Here is a 20,863-nt window from a genome sequence, read left to right on the forward strand (position 1 = left end):
CTTGTTCGTCGCTGGAACCCCAGCTCCTAGAATGACCAGGGAAGAAGAAAGAGGAGGGAGGAAGGGAAGGAGAAGGAAGGGGAGAAAATAAAACAAAGCCAAAACAAACCAAAATGTATCCTGTTATGTGTGGGTTGAGAAACATGCCCAAAATTCCTTTAATTCAAGCTCATTTCAAGCAAGAACATCAGGGAGAATTACCAGTATAAGCTGCTTTCTCAGGCTTCACAAGTGCGTCTACATTTTTAATAGGCTGGGGCTTTAACAGTCAGGTGAAACCAGTTTCTGAAAACTCCAAAAAAGTTCACTTTGAGTTTATTCCAACAAGGTAGTTAATAGCTGCTGCAATTTATGAGCTGTCATTGTTTCCCACACACAGCCCTGTTTTATGGCTTCTTAAAATTATCTTTAGACAATGCTTTACCAGCCAGGAACTTTACACAAATATGCGGCTTAGAATTTGTTTTGAATTATAAAAAAATACAAGTTCTGTGTCACACACAGCGGAGAATGTTGTTGTCTCTTGAGGAACAGGAAGAGAGCACTATATTAACCAGGGCGGAGCGCACAGCCGCCTGACTGGGCCTTCTCTTCCCAGCCTAACTCATCTGCTGAGAGCCCTGCCCACACCTCCCAGGTATGGGGAACCCATACCCTGGGCATGAGTACACCAGCAGACCAGTGAAGCAGTTTGTCTCACGGCTTTATCGTTTCCGTTCAGCCTAAGTCATACTCCTTCTCCTGCTCACTAGCTCCCTCCTTAGTTGAAAATGTTATTACTTGTTTCTTGACATATTTTTAAACTTAATCTATTTATTTTAATTGGAAGCTAATTACTTTACAATATTGTAGAGGTTTTTTGCCATACATTGACATGAATCCACCACAGGTGTACATGTGTTCCCCATCCTGAACCCCTCTCCCACCTCCCTCCCCATCCCATCCCTCTGGGTCATCCCAGTGCACCAGCCCCGAGCACCCTGTCTCATGCATCAAACCTGGATTGGCGATCCATTTCACATATGGTAATATACATGTTTCAATGCTATTCTCTCAAATCATCCCACCCTTGCCTTCTCCCACAGAGTGCAAAAGTCTGTTCTTTACCTCTGTGTCTCTTTTGCTGTTTCGCATATAGGGTCATCGTTACCATCTTTCTAAATTCCATATATATGTGTTAATTTACTGCATTGGCGTTTTTCTTTCTGACTTCACTCTGTAAAGTAAGGCTCCAGTTTCATCCACCTAATTAGAACTGATTCAAATGCATTCTTTTTAATAGCTAAGTAATATTCCATTGTGTGTATGTACCACAGCTTTCTTTATCCATTCATCTGCCGATGACAGCTACAGTCCATGTCCTGGCTACTGTAAACAGTGCTGCGATGAACATTGGGGTACACGCGTCTCTTTCAATTCTGGTTTCCTTGGTGTGTATGCCCAGCAGTGGGATTGCTGGGTCATAAGGCAGTTCTATTTCCAGTGTTTTAGGGAATCTCCACACTGTTCTTCACAGTGGCTGTACTCGTTTGCATTCCCACCAACAGGGTAAGAGGGATCCCTTTTCTCCACACCCTCTCCATGTTTACTGTTTGTAGACTTTTTCATAGCAGCCATTCTGACCGGCGTGAGATGGTACCTCATAGTGGTTTTGATTTGCATTTCTCTGATAATGAGTGATGTTGAGCATCTTTTCATGTGTTTGTTAGCCGTCTGTACTTCTTTGTTTGTATTATGTCTCTGCATGGCTGTAATTCTGTTTTACATAAAACATACCACAGGCCTCTTTTACTTAGCAACTTATTCTATTTTTCTTGCTACAATGTATTCATATCCTGGTGGGAGTTATGGGGGTGTTAGAATCTGTATCCTCAGCTCTGTTGATAATGCAGTCTCTGCTACAAAAATCACCAAAACTTTCCTGTGGAGGAAAACACAGGAAATCAGAAGAGAATGAAAGTTTGGGGTGAGGGAAGGGCAAAACTTCTCATTAGGAAGAAGGATAGGAATGTTTCCTCCTTCAGAGAGCAGTGAGGACCTGCTGGTTGGAGAGCTGGTAATCATTTTGTAGTCTGAGGTCAGTGGGATGCCCTCTAAGAGGCTGGGGTGACCCACAGAAGCCCAGGATAAACCCCAAAAGCTGATGGACCTCTAGGGCCTGGGAGTGCACTGCAGGAATCGGTGGATGGATTTGGGGGCCTGGGTGTGAACACTAGCAGATGAAGTATGCACCCAGGACCTGGGAAGAGATCCCAGAAGTTGGCGGTGAATTCCTGATGCCAAGATTAGATCCAGGGAGCTGCAGCAGTAACAGAGTAGTCCAGTGGTGGCGGGGAGCATGGGTGCAGCCATGGCCAAGGGGGAAACCTGTTTATCAGCAGAAGCAGGGCCACTTCAGGCCAGGAGGGCCAATGGTGGCCCCTCCCTCTTAAAGGGGGAGTGGAAGGAAAATGGTGCCAGAGTGTCCAAAACCTGCCTAGTCCGCCTCTCTCTGCTCAACACCTTGAAGGTGATGGTCTTGTGAGACCTTATTCGTGGGTGCTTTTGGTACCCTTCTGGGGGTTCAATCCTCTGTTCCTTAGCAAAATGAAGCAACGACCGAGTATGGTGCCCTTGGCAAGCTCTAGATAGTCAATCTGGAAGAGGAGACTGCAACACGATTAAACTTCTCTGTGTGGTTATTTTATAGCCCGAAGTGCTGATTTTCATTAACTTCTTCATCGCCTTGACCTTGTTCAGCACTAGCTGAGCTGCAGATCTCTTGGCTAATCTCTATACCAATTTAGTTTGCTTTTTCCTGATATATTAGGTAACTCACCTTTTTGTTATAAAGGGCCCAATCGAGTTTGCATTCATATGAGCCCAAGTTAATTGTTCATAAAATGTGGAACTTGTTTAATATCAATGCTCTTTATAGCGAACTTCCAGATACATTCTCTGTGCTGCTGGTTGCTCTCTAAGGAGGAGGACAGCTCCAAATTCTGGTTTTGAGTCTAGCTCCTCACTGATGCCAGAAGCACAAGTTGAGGGCCTTTGTGATTATTTTCTCTTATAAATGTGCATTTGTTTAGTTAAGAACAGTAAAGGAGAGAAAAACTCTAACCATAACAAATTCTAGATGTCCTATTGAAAAATCAGTGTTTCCTCTATACTGAAGTACCTGAAAAGCTGAGGGTGCCCCTAGTTAGAGCAGTCTGTAGAAGAACTAGATGCCCAAGAAGTTGCTGCTGGTTCCAGAGACCCCTGATTGTTAGCTGAGGCAGATGTAGCAGCTGGGTATCTACATCCCTATGACCATACCTTCTGCCACAAGAGTTACATATCCTCAACACATACCACCTTCATGGCAGAAAGTGAAGAACTAAAGAGCCTCTTGATGAAAGTAAAAGAGGAGGGTGAAAAAGTTGGCTTAAAACTCAACATTCAGAAAACTAAGATCATGGCATCCGGTCCCATCACTTCATGGCAAATAGATGGGGAAATAATGGAAATAGTGAGAGACTTTATTTTGGGGGGCTTCAAAACCACTGCAGATGGCGACTGCAGCCATGAAATTAAAAGATGCTTGTTCCTTGGAAGAAAAGCTATGATCAACCTAGACAGCACATTAAAAAGCAGAGACCTTACCTTGCCAACAAAAGTCCATCTAGTCAAGGCTATGGTTTTTCCAGTAGTCATGTATGGATGTGAGAGTTGGACTATAAAGAAAGCTGAGCACCGAAAAATTGATGCTTTTGAACTGTGGTGTTGGAGAAGATGCTTGAGAGTCCCTTGGACTGTAAGGAGATTCAACCAGTCAGTCCTAAAGGAAATCAGTCCTGAATATTCATTGGAAGGTCTGATGCTGAAGCTGAAACTCCAATACTTTGGCCACCTGATGCGAAGAGCTGACTCATTTGAAAAGACCCTGATGCTGGAAAAGATTGAAGGCAGGAGGAGAAGGGGAGGACAGAGGATGAGATGGTTGGATGGCATCACTGACTCAATGGACATGAGTTTAAGTAAGCTCCAGGGAGGCCTGGTGTGCTGCAGTCCATGGAGTCACAAAGAGTCGGACACAACTGAGTGACTGAACTGAACGCTCCCCTTACCGCCAAATTCTTCCACTACCTTCTTGCTTGTTGCTATTGTTGTTCAGTTGCTAAGTCATGTCCAACTCTTTGCAACCCCATGGATAGTAGCCTTCCAGGCTCCTCCTGTCCATGGAGTTTTCGAGGCAAGAATACTGGAATAGGTTGCCATTTCTTTCTCCAAGGCATCTTCCTGACCTTCTTGCTTACAAGCTTGCAAAATGCTTTAGTTCAAATGCATTGAATCTGTCAACTCTATTCTGTGGTACCCAGGCTAGATTTCAAATCTTTTGGGAAGAGGTGTCAAGCCACTGCTACCAAGCTTCCAGTCCCTATTCCTGTTCTCCTTGGTCTTACTCTTCTCAATGAATTTGGCCATGGATCCCCCTCTTTTTCCCTGAGCATCCATCCAATCAAAAGAACATTCCAGTGGCTTCTGCACCTCCATCATTTTTCCCTCTGCATTCTTTCATTCTGATTGGCCCCTTTCCCCACGTGGCAAACGCCCCATCTTCTCTGCTTCCCCTTTTTAATACAAAAAAATCCAGTTTCAAGTTCCTCATCTGTCTGGGCTTATCTTAGACTCTGGCATTTTAGAATTCACCTTCAAACTCCATGCTTTCTTCATCTTGCTTCTTCCATTTCTATGAGTCTCCTTGTGTGTCAGTTAATACGAAGTCTATTTGGGCCCCAGAAAACCTGTGCCCAGGATGTGGGCCCATTTGGAGTGAAGGAGGTCCAACTAGAATCAGAAGAGCTGGTCTTCTGTTTCCTCTTGGAGTCAGAATCAAAGCTCCATAGTTAAGCTCTATTGCACGTTGGAGAGGGGTCTGGGTCAGAGGCCATCCTGCTCTCATTATGGTGGGAAGCAGATTAGGATTTTGCTTACTCTTTTCCCCCATGGAACTCATGCTCAGTTGCTCAGTTGTATCCAACTCCTTGTGACCCTATGTACTGTAGCCCGCAAGGCTCCTCTCTCTGTGGGATTTTCCAAGCAAGAATACTGGAGCAGGTTGCCATTTCCTCCTCCAGGGGATCTTCCTGACCCAGGGACTGAACCCATGTCTCCTGTGTCTCCTGCACTGCGGATGTATTCTTTACCACTGAGCAACCAGGGTGCTATGTGCTGTGCTAAGTGGTTCTAGCTGTGCCGGACTCTTTGCAACCCTATGGACTATAGCCTGGCAGGCTCCTCTGTCCATAGGATTCTCCAGGCAAGAGTACTGGAGTGGGTTGTCATGCCCTCCTCCAAGGGATTTTCCTGACCCAGGGATCAAACCCATGTCTCTTGGGTCTCCTGCATTGGCAGCTGGGTTCGTTACCCCTTAGCACCACCTGGGAAGTGCTATTGTATTTGTATTTACTGTCCTTTGAAAGTGACTGATGAGAGAGTCCTTGGCTCTTCCAATGTGGAAGGGACTTGCTAGAGGCTCTTTCTAGTATCTCACCACCTTTGGTTTGGGGCAGGAAGTGATGGACATGAAAAGTCAAAACTGGGGAATCATGGTAGGTCCCCTTGACTTGCAGAGAAGTGCCTGAGGAGTCACGAACCTTCCTGGATTGAGACGTGTCTGGATAGTAGGATAGGTCCTTCTGGAGACAGAGATGGACCTGGGAAGTCACCATTAGCTCTCCTGGGAAGAGAGGCATCTGGGGATGTTGATACGTTCTCCCAGTTCACACTGTTTCTGAGGAGTCAAGAGCCCTCTCAGACAGGGATGTGTCTGGAGGGCCCTGGTGGACCCCCTTTGAGGGAGATGGGTTTGAGATACTTTTTCTAAGGCCTCCTAGAATTGGAAGGAACTGGGAAACTGAGGCACCCCTGCTAGAGAGATGGATCCACGGAGTCATGGCAAGAAAGCCTGTGAAAAGTCAGACCTGCATTCTTGCTTGGGCTTCCCTGTTGGCTCAGACGGTAAAGAATCAGCCTGGTAAAGAGACCCAGGTTCATTCCCTGGGTTGCTAAGATCAAGCGTAGCCTTGATCGAAATGAATCTATTTATGAAAGAGAAACAGGCTCACAGACATAGAGAACAGGTTTGTGGTTGCCAAGGAGGCAGGGCTCAAGGGAACAGATGGACTGGGAATTTGGAATTAGCAGATGTAAGCCATTACATGTAGAAGGGATAAACAAGGTCTTACTATGTAGCACAGTGAGTGAGTGAGTCCCTCAGTCATGTCAGACTCTTAGCGATCCCATGGACTGTAGCCCACCAGACTCCTCTGTCATGGAATTCTCCAGGTAATAATACTGGAGTGGGTGGCAGTCCCATCTCCAAGGGATCTTTCTGACCAAGAGATCAAACCTGGGTCTCCTGTACTGCAGGCAGATTCTTCACCTTCTGAGCCACCAGGAAAGCCTCCCATATGGCACAGGGAACTATATTCAATATCCTATGATAAGCCATAATGGAAAAGAATGTAAGGAAAGAATGTGTGTGTCTGTATACATGTGCATATATAAGTTCATCACTTTGTTGTACAGCAGAAATTAACACCACATTGTAAATCAACTAAACTTCCATTTAAAAAGAAGCTTAGCCATGATTACAGTATTTACTTGCATCCAGCTAAGCCTGACTAGGTATTTGTCATTGTCCAGTTGACTGAGATACTCATTCAAGAAAAAGAATATTTGTGTGATGAGGGTTAGGAGTAAAATAGTTTTCAGGGATAAAATCTGCTTACATTGTTCAATAATTAAATCCAGATAGGCTGTGAGGGTTTCTTCACTGATCAGTTTGCATTTTCATTAAAACACTAGCTCCCTCCTGGGGATAGACACAGTTTCTCATTATTGAAAGTTGCTTTCTTCTTTGCTCTTTTCACTGACTCCGCCTAAACCAACCCCCGAAAGTTGTTTTTAACTCTGCCTTCCAAAGAAAGCAATGGTGTGTCCTTACATAATGTTAGCATTTGGAGAAACTTCTACAGAATACTGAATTTCTCAAAATGAGTGATTCTGAAATTTAGTCCTTAGGTAAGTGCACTGGAGAGAGATGTATGTTGATGGTTGGATCACCTTCTTTATCTTCTTTATTCAATCCAGCATCCGGAAGTTGGAGCCCTGTATGGAGTAGCCTGAAACGCCTCTCCCAGGAAGAACATGGCTCAAGGTCTGTGGCGTGTGACCACTTGCAACAGGACTCCAAAGCTATACTTCACACCAGGAAGTGCCTACCATGGAGTTAGGAAGGAGGACACAATTGCTCACAACTCCTCTGGCATAGCAGAGGCTGCTCTGGAAACCCTTTCTATGTGCCCAGCAATGGGTTGAGCACTTTTCATCCATTTTCTCACTCTTATGACGCAATACTAGGCGGTAGTAAATGAATAAATTTCCAGGGTCACGTTGTTCTGGTAACACATAAGTAAACAGGCTAGGAGGCAAGGGCTCTTGATGAACTGATCAATCAACCCAACTGTGAGTTCTTTGAGGATGAATTCCTCATCTGATTCAATTTTTTTTTTTTTTTTAAAGAAAGCAATTCTTTTTTTTCTTTTCTTTCTTTTTTTTTTTTTTTGCCTGTGTGGTGTCTTAGTTATGGCACGAGGGCTCCCTAGCTGTGGTGTGCGTGGGCTTAGCTGCCCCTCGGCGTGTGGCATCTTAGTTTCCTGACCAGGGATGGAACCCACATTCCCTGCATTGGAAGGTGGATTCTGAATCATTGGACCACCAGGGAAGTCCCTCATCTGACTCAGTTTAATCCCTGCAGACCACAACACTAGAAGACTCAGAGGACAGTTTCTGGGCAGGTTAAACACGCCTCCAGGCTGAAGGGGACCAAAGGGGCTTAGGAGGCAACACAGGCTGCTGTTGAGCCAAAGTCCTTAGTCCTTCTCAAAGGGAGACTGGATTTTTCTCCAGTTTCTCTGAATTTTCCATCTGTACCATTTTGCTGCAAATTGGCAAGGCTATGAGCCCAGTCCTGGGCACATGTCTGGCAAATCTCTTGCCCCAAGACGACCTGGGCAGTCTCTCTTTTAATGGAACCCACTTCTAATAAATTTAGGGTCCCCACAATACTTATGATCAGAGATACTCAACCTTGGTTTTCCTGCAGAGGACTCTTTATGGTCTTTGGAAATCAAACAACTCAAATGTAGGGGCTGGAATTGCTCAGAGAAAAAGGTAGGAGTTAAGCACCTGTCCACAAAGATGGGGGTTTCACACCAGGAAACTGAAATGGGTAGAACCCCGTTCTACAACCTCACCTCTAGTCAGAGTGGTTAAAGACATTTATAAATCATCCCCTTCTTAAAAATAAGTTGTTTGGTAATGATTTTGCATTAAAAAAATCATTTTGCTTTTCAAAATAGGAACTTATGTTACTTTGAGATCCTTTGCCCATTTAAAAAAACTTTTGACAGTATAATTACGTATCAATAAAAGATGTCATTTGGGAAAATTGCATTCCTAATCTTCCTTTCCATGAACTTATTCCTTAAAAAAGACAAACTGTGACTTAATGTAACAGAAAATTGCAACAATGTTCTTCTTAGGCATTTTTCTAATGTGTATATACTAAGGGTGTTTGCTGTTTGTCTGCCATGTTATATGTGTCACTCTCCCCCCACCCCCATCCAACTTGTACTGTAAGGTGTATAAATACACAATGTATCTTTGGTCTACCATCTGAGCCTACTAAGCAGCCTGGAGGACATGAAGTATTAGACAAATGAATATTAATTCGAAACTCTAAAGGCAGATCATCCTACATTTTGTAACCCATCTGAAAACCCTAAGCTTATTTCATTAGGCTTATTTTCAGATGCCAAGGGACAATATTTGTATTGAAAAACTGGTCACAAACACCAGTCTCATCTCCAGATAGCAGAGAAAATTCTAGAACAAATGTTCCTGACAGAGCCCTGCCTGCTTGGGGATTGAGAGAGAACACCTGCAGAGAACACCGGAAGCATTTACTAAAACATTGAGTGGAGAGAGACCTCCTTAGAGGAGAAAGCTTAGGTGGTTATAACTATAGGCTCTGGGTTGTGGCACGTCAAGACCCAAGTTCATTCGTGGCTGTGTGACCTTGGACAAGGCGTCAACCTTCCTAATCCCCGATGCCTTCCTTTGTAAAATTCCTTTGTAAAAAAATAGATGTGCACTTCAGCAGAATGTCTAGAGCAAAAGTGTTCAATGAATTGTAGCTGCTATTGTTATATTATGATTATGGTACCACCCACATCACGCACACAGCAAATCCAGCTTCTGGAGACTGTGCGGTCATGTCCTTCCTCAGGGTTATGCAGTCTCCTGCCAACTGAGTCTCCCCCTCTGTGTCGCCGTTCTGTGAAACTCTGAGATAATCATGGTAAATAACAACCCCTTTGTGTTTATAAGACATGATCACATCTGCTTCCCTGTGTGACCCCCCACAACAACTCTGTGAAAACGAACGAAAACGACCTTGTAGCTCCATTTTACAGGTGAGGTAAACAGAGGTTCAATGACTTTCCCAAACTAATAATAGGTACACTGGGACTTGAAGCAGTATCTTCCTCACTGTGTCTCTGGGATGAGTAGAGAGTGTCTTGGTAAAAAGACCATCCGCCTCATTTGAGTTCCGGACTGCCATGTTCCCTGGCATATGCCACTGGCCAAGATTTCCTGCCATCACTGGGAGCACCAGGATGGGGAGGATTTCTCCTCCTCTTCCTGCGATTCATACTTGGCTGCCTTCATTCTGAAGCCTAAGCATCTGGTATCAGTCTCTCAGCTTGCTTGAAACTGTACTGATGATGGGTGTTACTAGGAGGTGCCTTTGCTGGGGCAAATCACACTGTTGCTACACACACGAACTCTCCCACCTGACATCTTTGTCTGCTTTGAGGATCATTAACATTCTTACCCAAGGCAACTTTGAAAGGAAAGGAAGTCCCAAGAAGACATCAGCCTGGCTGGAGGAGATGGATAAACATCAGGGGTGAAGTGTTTCCGTTCTCTGAAAGGTCAAGGCGGCTCCAGCTTTAAAGCATCCAGACCTGACCCCTGGGCACTGAGACAATGGATTTGAGCACCTTGCTTCCTTTTGCATGAGAAACAGCTGCTGTGGGACCATTCCTTTCTGCTCTAGTCCACAAAGTAGGGAAAGGCTCTCCTAAAGAACCTGGCCCAGGGCAACTGTAATGACCTAAAATCATAGAGTCAATCCTGGATATACAACTGAATTCTATATGAAGGTTTTATAAATACTGATGCCCAGACCAATTCAATCAGAATCTTACACCTGAGATCCAGGCATCAGTATTTTTATAGTTGCATTGATATACATCATATTGTATACATTATATAATTGATAGACAATAAACAGAAGATAGTGAAGGGCAGGGAAGCCTGTGTACTGAAGTCCATGGGGTTGCAAAGAGTCAGACACAACTTAGCAACTGAACAACGACAGTCATATTTCAAAAAAATTTGTCAGCATAAATTTACATCCTGATTCATCACCATAATCAAGATAATGAACACAGACATCACCTCCTAAAGTTTTCTCATGCCCTTTGTAATCCTTCTCTCCCTTCCCCATCCCATCACCCAGGCAAATATTGATCTGCTATAAATTAGTTTCCGTTTTCTAGACTTTTATAAAAATTGAATCACATACTGTTTTCTTTTGTCTGACTTCATTCACTCAGAATTATTTTGAGATTTGCCCATGTGGTTGTGTGCCAATTCCCTTTCACTGCTGAGTGGTATTCCATTCCACTGCATGGATATACTGAAATTTTTTTATTCATCTGTCACTGACATTTGAGTTGTTTCCAGTTTGGGATCTTTACAAACAAAGCTGCTCTGAACATGCATGCACAAGTCTTTGTATGGATGCATGTTTTCTTTTCTCTTGGATAAATACCTAGGAGAGGAATGACTGAATCAGACAGCAGTATATATTTAACATTTTAAGATGCTGCCAAATAGTTTTGCAAGTGCTGGCACATTCTACATTTCCATCAACAGAAAATAAAGAGTTGCAATTGTTCCACATCCTCATGCTTCTTGCAGGGGGGGTGTGTGTAGTACCTTTCACTGTGATTTGAATTTGAATTTCCATAATGATTGATGATGTTGAGCATCTTTTCATGTGCCTTCTTCTTTTTTTTGACATATGCATATCTTTTTTGGTCAAGCTTCTGTTCATATCTTTGGGGACTGGACCTAAGCATCTGTTGAAAATAAAATCTCTCTGGTGATTCCAGTGCTTAGTCAGGATTAAGCACTACCATCTTACTGGAAAATTGAGGGCAAACCTCTCATGTTAATTGTGTGGAAACTGAAATCTAGGGAGAGATTGGATTATTTGTAAAGCAAAGGAAATGGAAAGACAGCAAAATCATCCTTAGCACAATTGTGACCATTTGGGAGCAAGTTCTTCATTGCAGACATAAGGGCATCATTACCATAAGGTAGACAAGGTATCTATTTTGTGTTAACACTTGCTGGTCTTTGTTCCAACCTGATCACTCATCATTTCTCTTAGTCATCTGAGTATTTGTTCTATAATAAACATTTGAAGGAATTGATAATTGACTTCTTTTAACCAAATTTGTAGCAGTTTTATAACTGGTGAAAGGGAAGGGAAAATAGGCTTCCACATGTAGTGCTAACTATAAAACTCTAGAGGACTCCATTCACACAGACATGATGTGCAGGGCATAGTCTGTACAACCTCGTAAGTTGACCTTGAATAGTCTTAAACTCTAAGATCTAGGTTCTGAGTCTCACCTTCTAACTGTGTCATCTTAGTTAAGTCAGTTGAATCTCTGAATATTGCTTTAAAATTTGTACAATTTGGATAATTAGTACTCACAGGAATAGACAGAAAGGAAATGAGCTAATGTTCAGTTCAGTTCAGTCACTCAGTCGTGTCCTACTCTTTGTGACCCCATGAATTGCAGCACCCCAGGCCTCCCTGTCCATCACCAACTCCCAGAGTTTACTCAAATTCATGTCTATCAAGTCGGTGATGCCATCCAGCCATCTCATCATCTGTCGTCCCCTTCTCCCGCCCCAATCTCTCCCAGCATCAGAGTCTTTTCCACTGAGTCAACTCTTCGCATGAGGTGGCCAAAGTATTGGAGTTTCAGCTTCAGCATCAGTCCTACCAATGAACACCCAGGACTGATCTCCTTCAGAATGGACTGATTGGATCTCCTTGCAGTCCAAGGGACTCCCAAGAGTCTTCTCCCACACCACAGTTCAAAAGCATCAATTCTTCAGTGCTCAGCTTTCTTCACAGTCCAACTCTCACATCCATACATGACCACAGGAAAAACCATAGCTTTGACTAGATGGACCTTTGTTGGCAAAGTAGTGTCTCTGCTTTTGAATATGCTATCTAGGTTGGTTATAACTTTCCTTCCAAGGAGAGCTAATGTTAGGGATTAGCAAACCCAGGTGGCTACAAGAGATAAAGCAAGTAACTTAAATGAGCCAAGTGGTTCAGAGAGATGATCAAAAAACGATGGGGCCCACGATAAACTGTTTACTCAGTTCTAGATGATTATGGCCTTAGAAAAATGCTGGCCCAGAGTTACCAGAGCTTCTATTTTTCTAAGAGCAGTCAGATTCCAAAATAGGTGGTGTTCATATGTCCACCGATAAATGTGAAAGGGCTTTATAAATCACAATGCACCTCATATGTTGAAAGGGCATCACTATGTTTTAAATCAAGCTGTGAGTCAGTCCATGAGGGTCTATTGTATGTATTTATCTTGCACCACCTTCTTCATCTTTCTTATGACACCACCACCATCACACGGCTCCATGACCCAGACTGGGTCAATCATCTTATCATATCTTCCTGGCCACAGGGATTGACCCAAGATAGACTGTACTCAACTGGGCAAAAAAGTAGAAAAAAAATTAATTCCCTGGGAATTTTCCTAGCCAGAGCTAAAAAGCTTCCCTTCCTCTCTAGACCTGAGGCCATAAGGATGAATATCCCAAGCTGCCTGTGACCATGCTGTATGAGGAAAGACTATCTACTCTAGGGGACAACAGAGGACAACAAGATGTCATAGAGTTCTGCCATCATGTGAGTCCCTAACATCCAAAGACCCTCTCCAAGCTTCTGTTACGTGATCCAGTAAATATGGGACTGGGCTAGCTTCAAAGGGGTTCCTGTTGCATGCAACCAAAGAAATCCTGACAAATGCATTTTGCCATCTTGAAGTACAATGGCAGCAGATGAGTTTTCGCTGATTTTCAGGGCACCCTCATGATATCTGATTCATGGAGAGAGGTCACAGAATGAAGAAGTAAGTCTTGAACGAGGAGATGGAAAGGTGACCAAGGTGTTTAGGGGAAGCTAACCAGGGCTGTGTAGAATTCTCTGTTGGTTTGGACAGTACATCCTGAGGTATTTTCTCGTATTTAAAAGTACATATGCAGGCTCTGCGGAGAAGGCAATGGCACCCCACTCCAGTACTCTTGCCTGGAAAATCCCATGGATGGAGGGGCCTGGTGGGCTGCAGTCCATGGGGTCGCTAGGAGTCGGACACGACTGAGAGACTTCACTTTCACTTTTCACTTTCAAGCATTGGAGAAGGAAATGGCAACCCACTCCAGTGTTCTTGCCTGGAGAATCCCAGGGACGGGGTAGCCTGGTGGGCTGCCGTCTATGGGGTCGCACAGAGTCAGACATGACTGAAGCGACTTAGCAGCAGCAGCAGCAGCATGCAGGCTCTGATGAGCTTCTGGAAGTGATAGCTTTCCAGAAAGGGATTTATACTAGAACACATGAGAGATTGAGGGGAACAACACTATGATTATTAAGGTTAACTGAAAAATAGAACTGATTTGTAGACTGGAACACTTCCATCAGCATCTTAATACAGTATGTTCTTAAGCTACAAGGGAAACCAAAACATATTGAAAGCCACTTTGTTAAAATCTGGGTTTCTCTGGTGGCTTAAACAGTAAAGAATCTGCCTACAATGTAGGAGACCTGGGTTCAGTCCCTGGGGCGAGAAGATCCCCTGAGAAAGGATAGGCTATCCACTCCAGGATTCTTGCCTGGGGAATAACATGGACAGAGGAGCCTGGTGGGCTACAGTCTGTGGAGTCACAAAGAGTCAGACATGACTGAGAGATTAACACTTACTTACTCACTTGTTAAAATTTGCAAAGATAAAGCATTGTCGAAGGAGGTTGAAATCTATGTTCAGTGTACATTCACCTTAAAGGCAAAACAACATCAGAAACTCTATCACAAAGTTTCTTTGGTTGCAATGGGATAGAAAAAGAAGTGTTAGTAGGTTGACGTTTAACAGCATCGAGCCGAAAATAATGATGCATTTACTCAGGGCAGGTGATGGAGCCTTTGAATTTGGAAATATTCAAAGTTCAAGTTGCAAGGCCTTCCTCTCTCCTGGTGAGCACTCCTCTGGGTGCGGTCAGTGTCTGTCTCGGTGATTTTCCTTTTCCTGGTATACGATGGCTGAACGCCTTCTTTTTGTGCTGGAAAACACTTTTCCTATATATGTTGTAAGAACCTCAATTAGATTCTGGAGTTGTGGTGTGTGTGGCCAGCTTGAGTGAGTACATGCTGGTCGCTCAGTCATGTCCAGCTTCTTGTGACCCCATGGGCTGTAGCCCCACTAGGCTCCTCTGTCCATGGGATTCTCCAGGCCAGAATACTGGAGTAGGTAGCCATCCCCTTCTCCAGGGGGTCTTCCCTACCCAGGGATTGAACCCAGGTCTCCTGCATTGGCAGTCAGATTCTTTACCGTGTGAGCCACCAGGGAAGCCATGTGCCCAGCTAAGGAGAGCAGATTGTATTGTTCCCAACTGTGCTTTTCATGATGGCGTTACACAGGCAGCTGGAAATCAGGCACCGTGGGCATGCTTATACTGGAGAAATTGGCAAATATTCCACATCAAGGTGGTCTCCGCCCTCAGCAAGCTGGTTGTTCAACATTAACTAGCACAATGCAGGTGATGAGCCTTGTTGCTTCTTTCAAGTGTATATTCCTACTTTGATCTACTATGGGCTGATCGTCTATGTGACAAGTAGAGAGCGATTTGTTGTATTATTTCCCAGACCTCAGAGGGGCAGCACACTCTGTCCCCAGACCTGGAAACACAGGGCTTGCCTGGGCCAGGCTCCAGCCCCGTAGGAAACTGGTCTAAGCAACCTCCTGATCCTCCAGCAGAGTTCCCACCACACCTCTCACCTGGCAGAACAAGTCCTGTGTGTGGGACTCCATCCAGCTGGTAGGAAGGATTTCACAGGATCATCTATTCTAAGTTGCTAATAGTAACACAATGGGCTAAATCTCCTTGGGCTGTTTGTATTTTCATGAAAGCAGACAGCTGAAGGGAAGAAAGTCAAGGGGTGAGATTTCTGGCAAAACTGCAGGCTTCTGGGGGGAGGGAGGTGTTATTTGGGAACAATGAGTGTTTTATTTCTTTTTTTAATTAATTAATTTATTTTAATTGGAGGCTAATTACTTAAGTGCTCTCAGGTTGGTTGCCACCTAATGGTTACCCTGCTCATCAATTTTGCAAGTCTGGGAAGAACTGATGACAAGAATAACAATGGTGATGGTGATAACAATGATATCAATGTTAATGTCTGTCTGCTGTCGGTCCCATAATGTCCCAGGAGATTTCTCTGACTTTGGGGGAAAGCTCAAAGAGTAGAGAGAAATGGCTGGAACTTAATCTCTGTGAGGCACTGATGTGAAAGTGCTTGTTGAAGACCAAAGATATATTACCCACGATTTGACAAGATCCTAAAGACTGTCCTGTGATAGCATCCAGAAAAGGCGCAGTGACTCAGAGGGAGCAAACTCGGGTCTCCTGGGGACCACAAGCATCCTCTCCTTTGACCAGCATGCTGATTCCTCACTCCTGGAACTTTCACCTCCCTGGAAGTTTCCTTCTGGATGTCATGAACAGGATACACCTGGATATGCCTCGTCCACAAATAGGTTGGGGAATCAGAGACTGGAGACAACCTCCAGAATCATAAACCCAGGAGTGGCTGGCGGGTGTTGTCCGGGACAGTGACTCAGGGGCAGACCCAGACTGGCCTCCCGTTGGCAGGCTGCCAGGGGAGGTCTGGGAGCTCCTATCATTTCTCAGAGGCTCCTCTGGGACTTTTCACTCTCTGGCACCTGTTTCTTGTTCAGCTCTTATTGCTTATGACTCATATGGCATTTTCTTTTTAATGCCTAATACATTAGGGACTCTGCTGATTCATACCAGGAGGAAAGCAAACTGGCTTGAGGTGAGTTCAGAGTTCTGTACTGAAGATGGGATTCATTGAGTTTAAGAACACAGGACTTGGGACTTCCCTGTGGTCCAGTGGCTAAGACTTCGACTTTCAGTGCAAGGGGTGTGAGTTCGATCCCTGGTGGGGAAGCAAAGAGCCCACATGATTTGTGGCCAAAAAACAGAAGCAATGTTAGACTTTAAAAATGGTCCACATTAAAAAAAAAAGATATCGGACTTAATTGGAATTGACATGCATACAACACTATGTATAAAATAGATAACCAGTAAGAACCTACTGTGGAGCACAGGGAACTCTGCTCAGTGCTGGGGTATCTGTAAACATATAGTTGATTCACCTTGCTGTACAGTAGAGTAACACAACTTTGTAAAGCAACTATATTCCAACAAGAAGTAACTAAAAAATAAAAAGGACGTCTGTATCTTGAAAAAAAAAAAAAAAGAAAGAACACAGGACTTAAAGACAGACAAGAGGTAGAATTCTGAGGCCCTGGAGATAAGAGACTTTTCAAGGTATGGTGTTCAACACATATTGTCAAACTCAAGCTTTGGCTAAGCCATTTACACTTTCTGGATAACTGCTTTATTTTTCATGAATGTTTATTCACCTTCTTACAAAAAAGAACTATGTACTTATTTTTAAGATAAAAAGAACCAACTCTGGAGAGTTCTGTAATAATACATCTTTATATTTCTATAATACTTAATAGTTTACAAAGCATATTATCTCATTTGATCTTTTTTGGGGGGGGGTGGTGGTGCGGGTAGGGGGCTTGCTACGCAACTTGTGGTTATCTTAGTTTCCAGGGATTTAACCCAGGCTTGGGACAATGAAATTGCCAAGTCCTAACCACTGGGCCACCAGAGAATTCCCCTCATTTGATTCTTACATAAACTTTTTGAGGTTGATATTTTTATTATCCACCTTTCACAGATAAGGAATTAAAGTTCACAGAGGTTTGGAGACTTTCCCTAAAGTGTCGTGGGTGAACTAAAAATCGAACCCAGGTATACAGAATCCAGAGTGCAGGTTTACAAACAGAAAACAAAACCCTCAAGCCCTATACCATAACTCTCGGAAGAAGCACTGCAGTGTAGAGTTCAGGAAAATTTGATCTTGAACTCCTTTTTGCTCTTTCAAAGATGATTGAAATCCTGGAGGCTCTTGTAAGGACAAGGCCTTTCCTATAACACAGAGTCCTCAGGATGGTTCTAAATAGTGATGTTCCAAATCAGATTAGCACTGATCCATACAGCTCTGGATGGAACTTCTCTTTGCACCCACAAAATTAAACAAACAAACAAACAAAAACTGCAATTTTTTAAACTGCTAATCGGTCCACCTTAGCAAGTATGCCATTCCTTATCTGGAAGATAAAGAAATATTCCCCAAGGGACTCTAGATTCCTGCTGTCAAAGGCTAGATGACTGTGGAAATACCTGTCAGTACTCTGGTGTATGCAGTGTTTAGGAAGATCAGATGAATCCCTGCAGATGAAAGCACTCTGTAAACTCTAGGGTTCTATGTGGGTGTTTCCCACCTTCAGATGAAAAGAAAGCCAATAAACTTGTTCAGATGGGCAAGGAGTGTCCAAGCTATACTTGTATTTAGGAAGAACATAGACATATATGAGAATCTTAATGAGAACTGGTTTGAAATACCTCTAGGTATCATCTTGCCTACAAATTATACCCCGACAACAAATTATTTTCTTTATTCTCAATAACCCTTTTTATTAAGCACCAGGGCTTCTCTGGTGGCTCAGCTGGTAAAGAATCTGCCTGCAGTGTGGGAGACCTGGGTTCAATCCCTGGGTTGGGACGATCCCCAGGAGAAGGGAAAGGCTACCCACTCCAGTATTCTGGCCTGGAGAATTCCATGGACTGTATAGTCTATGGGGTCACCAAAGAGTCAGACACAACTAAGCGAATTAAGCATGAATTAGAACTGAGGAACATACACTCGCGTGACATCTATGGTGCAGTGACTTGGATTTAACCTGGTTGAAACAACCTCCGCGCGGAAGAGGCCAAGCACAGCAGGAGCCCAGCTCAGCGAAGCTCCCGCCCTAGAAGCAGAAGGCAAAGAAACCCAGCGCAGGGGAAGGCCCATCGTGCTGGAAACTGGGACAGCGAAAAACGAACTCAGCAGAAAGCTCACGCGGCCCAGTCTCAGATTCCGGAAGACCTCCGGTTAAGGTAAGAGGTCCTCGCTCCTATGGCTGGAGGGACCTTTAAAATCTCTCCTTTCTTGTTTCCTCGAACCTCCCGAAAACAGGCTTAGGCAGGGGCACAACTGAGGGACTCTGGAGAGGCTACTCCTCAGCATGTCCCAAAGGCGCTATCTGCTGAGCCCCAGTAGCTGTTACACAAGCCCGTGGGGGCTCTTCTGTCCTTTCTCTTCTCTGTGCCAAAAGTCAGACCAATGAAACTGTGAGCACCGGTCAGATATTTAGCAAATTTTCCGGCGGGCTATAAAGGGGATTCCTTGGCATGTTTTTCCCACTGCTTTTTCCTCCTGTCCTTCAGCTCTCTCCCGGGACTCAAGCCCGGCCAAAACTAATGAAACTCAGGCTCTGATGTCTCATTGCAAAAATTCACTGAGAGACAAAGCAATAAGAGGTAGATTTGTTAGGATCCAGAGAGAAGCCTATGGCACCCCACTCCAGTACTCTCGCCTGGAAAATCCCATGGGCAGAGGAGCCTGGTAGGCTGCAGTCCATGGGGTCGCTAAGAGTCAGACACGACCGAGCGACTTCACTTTCACTTTTCACTTTCATGCATTGGAGAAGGAAATGGCAACCCACTCCAGTGTTCTTGCCTGGAGAATCCCAGGGACGGCGGAGCCTGGTGGGCTGCCGTCTATGGGGTCGCACAGAGTCGGACACGACTGAAGTGACTTAGCATGCTTTATTCTGTACACATTTCCACTGTACATCACACATTCTCCTCTTGCTTTCACAGTAAACAAATGTACAGCAGTCCTCTGGCTCAGGTTTTATAGGTCTTCTCTGGAGAAGTCTGTCAGGCCAGTTAGACACATATAACTCTGGGCCAGCGTGTCCCACTGCCCAGGAGCCTTTGGGTCGTGTGTAAGTGCCCACGAGGCTGGTCCCCTCCAGCTGGAGCTGCCTGAGCAACTGTCCAGAGGAAGTGGCTCTGGCTGGAAAAGTGATCTCTCTGGGGATATAACTAGATCAAGATTAAAAGAGGCAGAACTTGTCCTGAAGGGTCAAATCTTAGAAACCTGGAAGGTACCTAATCAGTGCTTCAGTTACAGTGGGAGGCAGAGGGATGAACAGATGCTGGACAAAGTGGTCAAGAAGGAGGGTGTGGGACTTGCCAGTGAAAAGGGTCGTTCAAGAACTAAGCCCACGAGCTCTGGGTATCCACCAGCATGACTAATTTTAATGTTTGAATCAGAGTGATCCATTAAGAGGGTCAAGTTAGGACACAGAGGATATGTAGACCTCTTACAATTTCTTAGTTATTCATCAAAATTATCTCTTGGTTCATCTGATTAGTATGGATTCTTCTTTATAAAAATAATCTCTTATTTTTAAAGGGTATGCGATCTTCAGTGATAGGAGGTGGTTTTATATCCTACTCAAGCCTCCAAAGTCCAAATGTGTTGTCAGCATCTGCTTTGGATGGGACTCGATCACCCAAGGATGGCACTGCAGCTGAGAGGCAGGACCTCTTGGAGGTTGTTCCTGGTTCGTGTAGAGTTGGTGGGGGGAAGGGCTGGTCATTCTAGGGTGAGATCTAAGGATTAACTAAGGGGATCCAGCGATCCTACCTAATCAATGCTCCAGGATCAATTAATCTTTGGGGACAAATTCATAATGCTTTAACTCACGAGACTGACTATAAAGAAGGTTGACTATTTACAGGGAAGGTCATCCTTTTCAGCCTTAATGTGTACATATTCTCTAGTTAACTCTCTTTGAAATACTGGGGTTCCTGAGAAACTGAATCTGTTATAAAACTACGGACTTAGCAAGGAAGGGTCTGGAGGGGAAATACTTCTCTACTCCAGAGACCAGAGATGCTCATGCCTCCCTTCCTGAGCGCACTCGCTGTTGTGTCTGACTCTCTGCGACCCCAGGGACTGCAGCCCGCCAGGCTCCTCTGTCCATGGGATTTTCCAGGCAAGAATGCTGGAGTGGGTTGCCATGCCCTCCTCCAAGGGATCTTCCCAACCCAGGGATGGAACCCACATCTCTCGTGTCTCCTGCATTGGCAGGCAGATTCTTTACCACTGAGCAACCTGGGGATCGCTTTCTGAATAGGTGCTGAAAACAAGTAGAGCTGTTGTTCTCAGAATCCCTCTTTCTAGAATCTAGCTCCAGCCCTTGCCTGTCTCTTCAGATACACTGATACCACCGATGAGGCTCTGGATTCCTTCATTTTCATTCCCGACCTCAACTCCCAGACTGTACTTTAACCCTCGCCTTTCCAGCTCTGATCCAGAAACGTCCTGACGTCTAAGGCAACTTTGTCATTTCACTCAAGATGCACGGATATTATGACCAACAATAGCTCT

Source organism: Bos javanicus, chromosome 15 (genome assembly GCF_032452875.1).
Source record: "Bos javanicus breed banteng chromosome 15, ARS-OSU_banteng_1.0, whole genome shotgun sequence".
Taxonomy (NCBI): domain Eukaryota; kingdom Metazoa; phylum Chordata; class Mammalia; order Artiodactyla; family Bovidae; genus Bos; species Bos javanicus.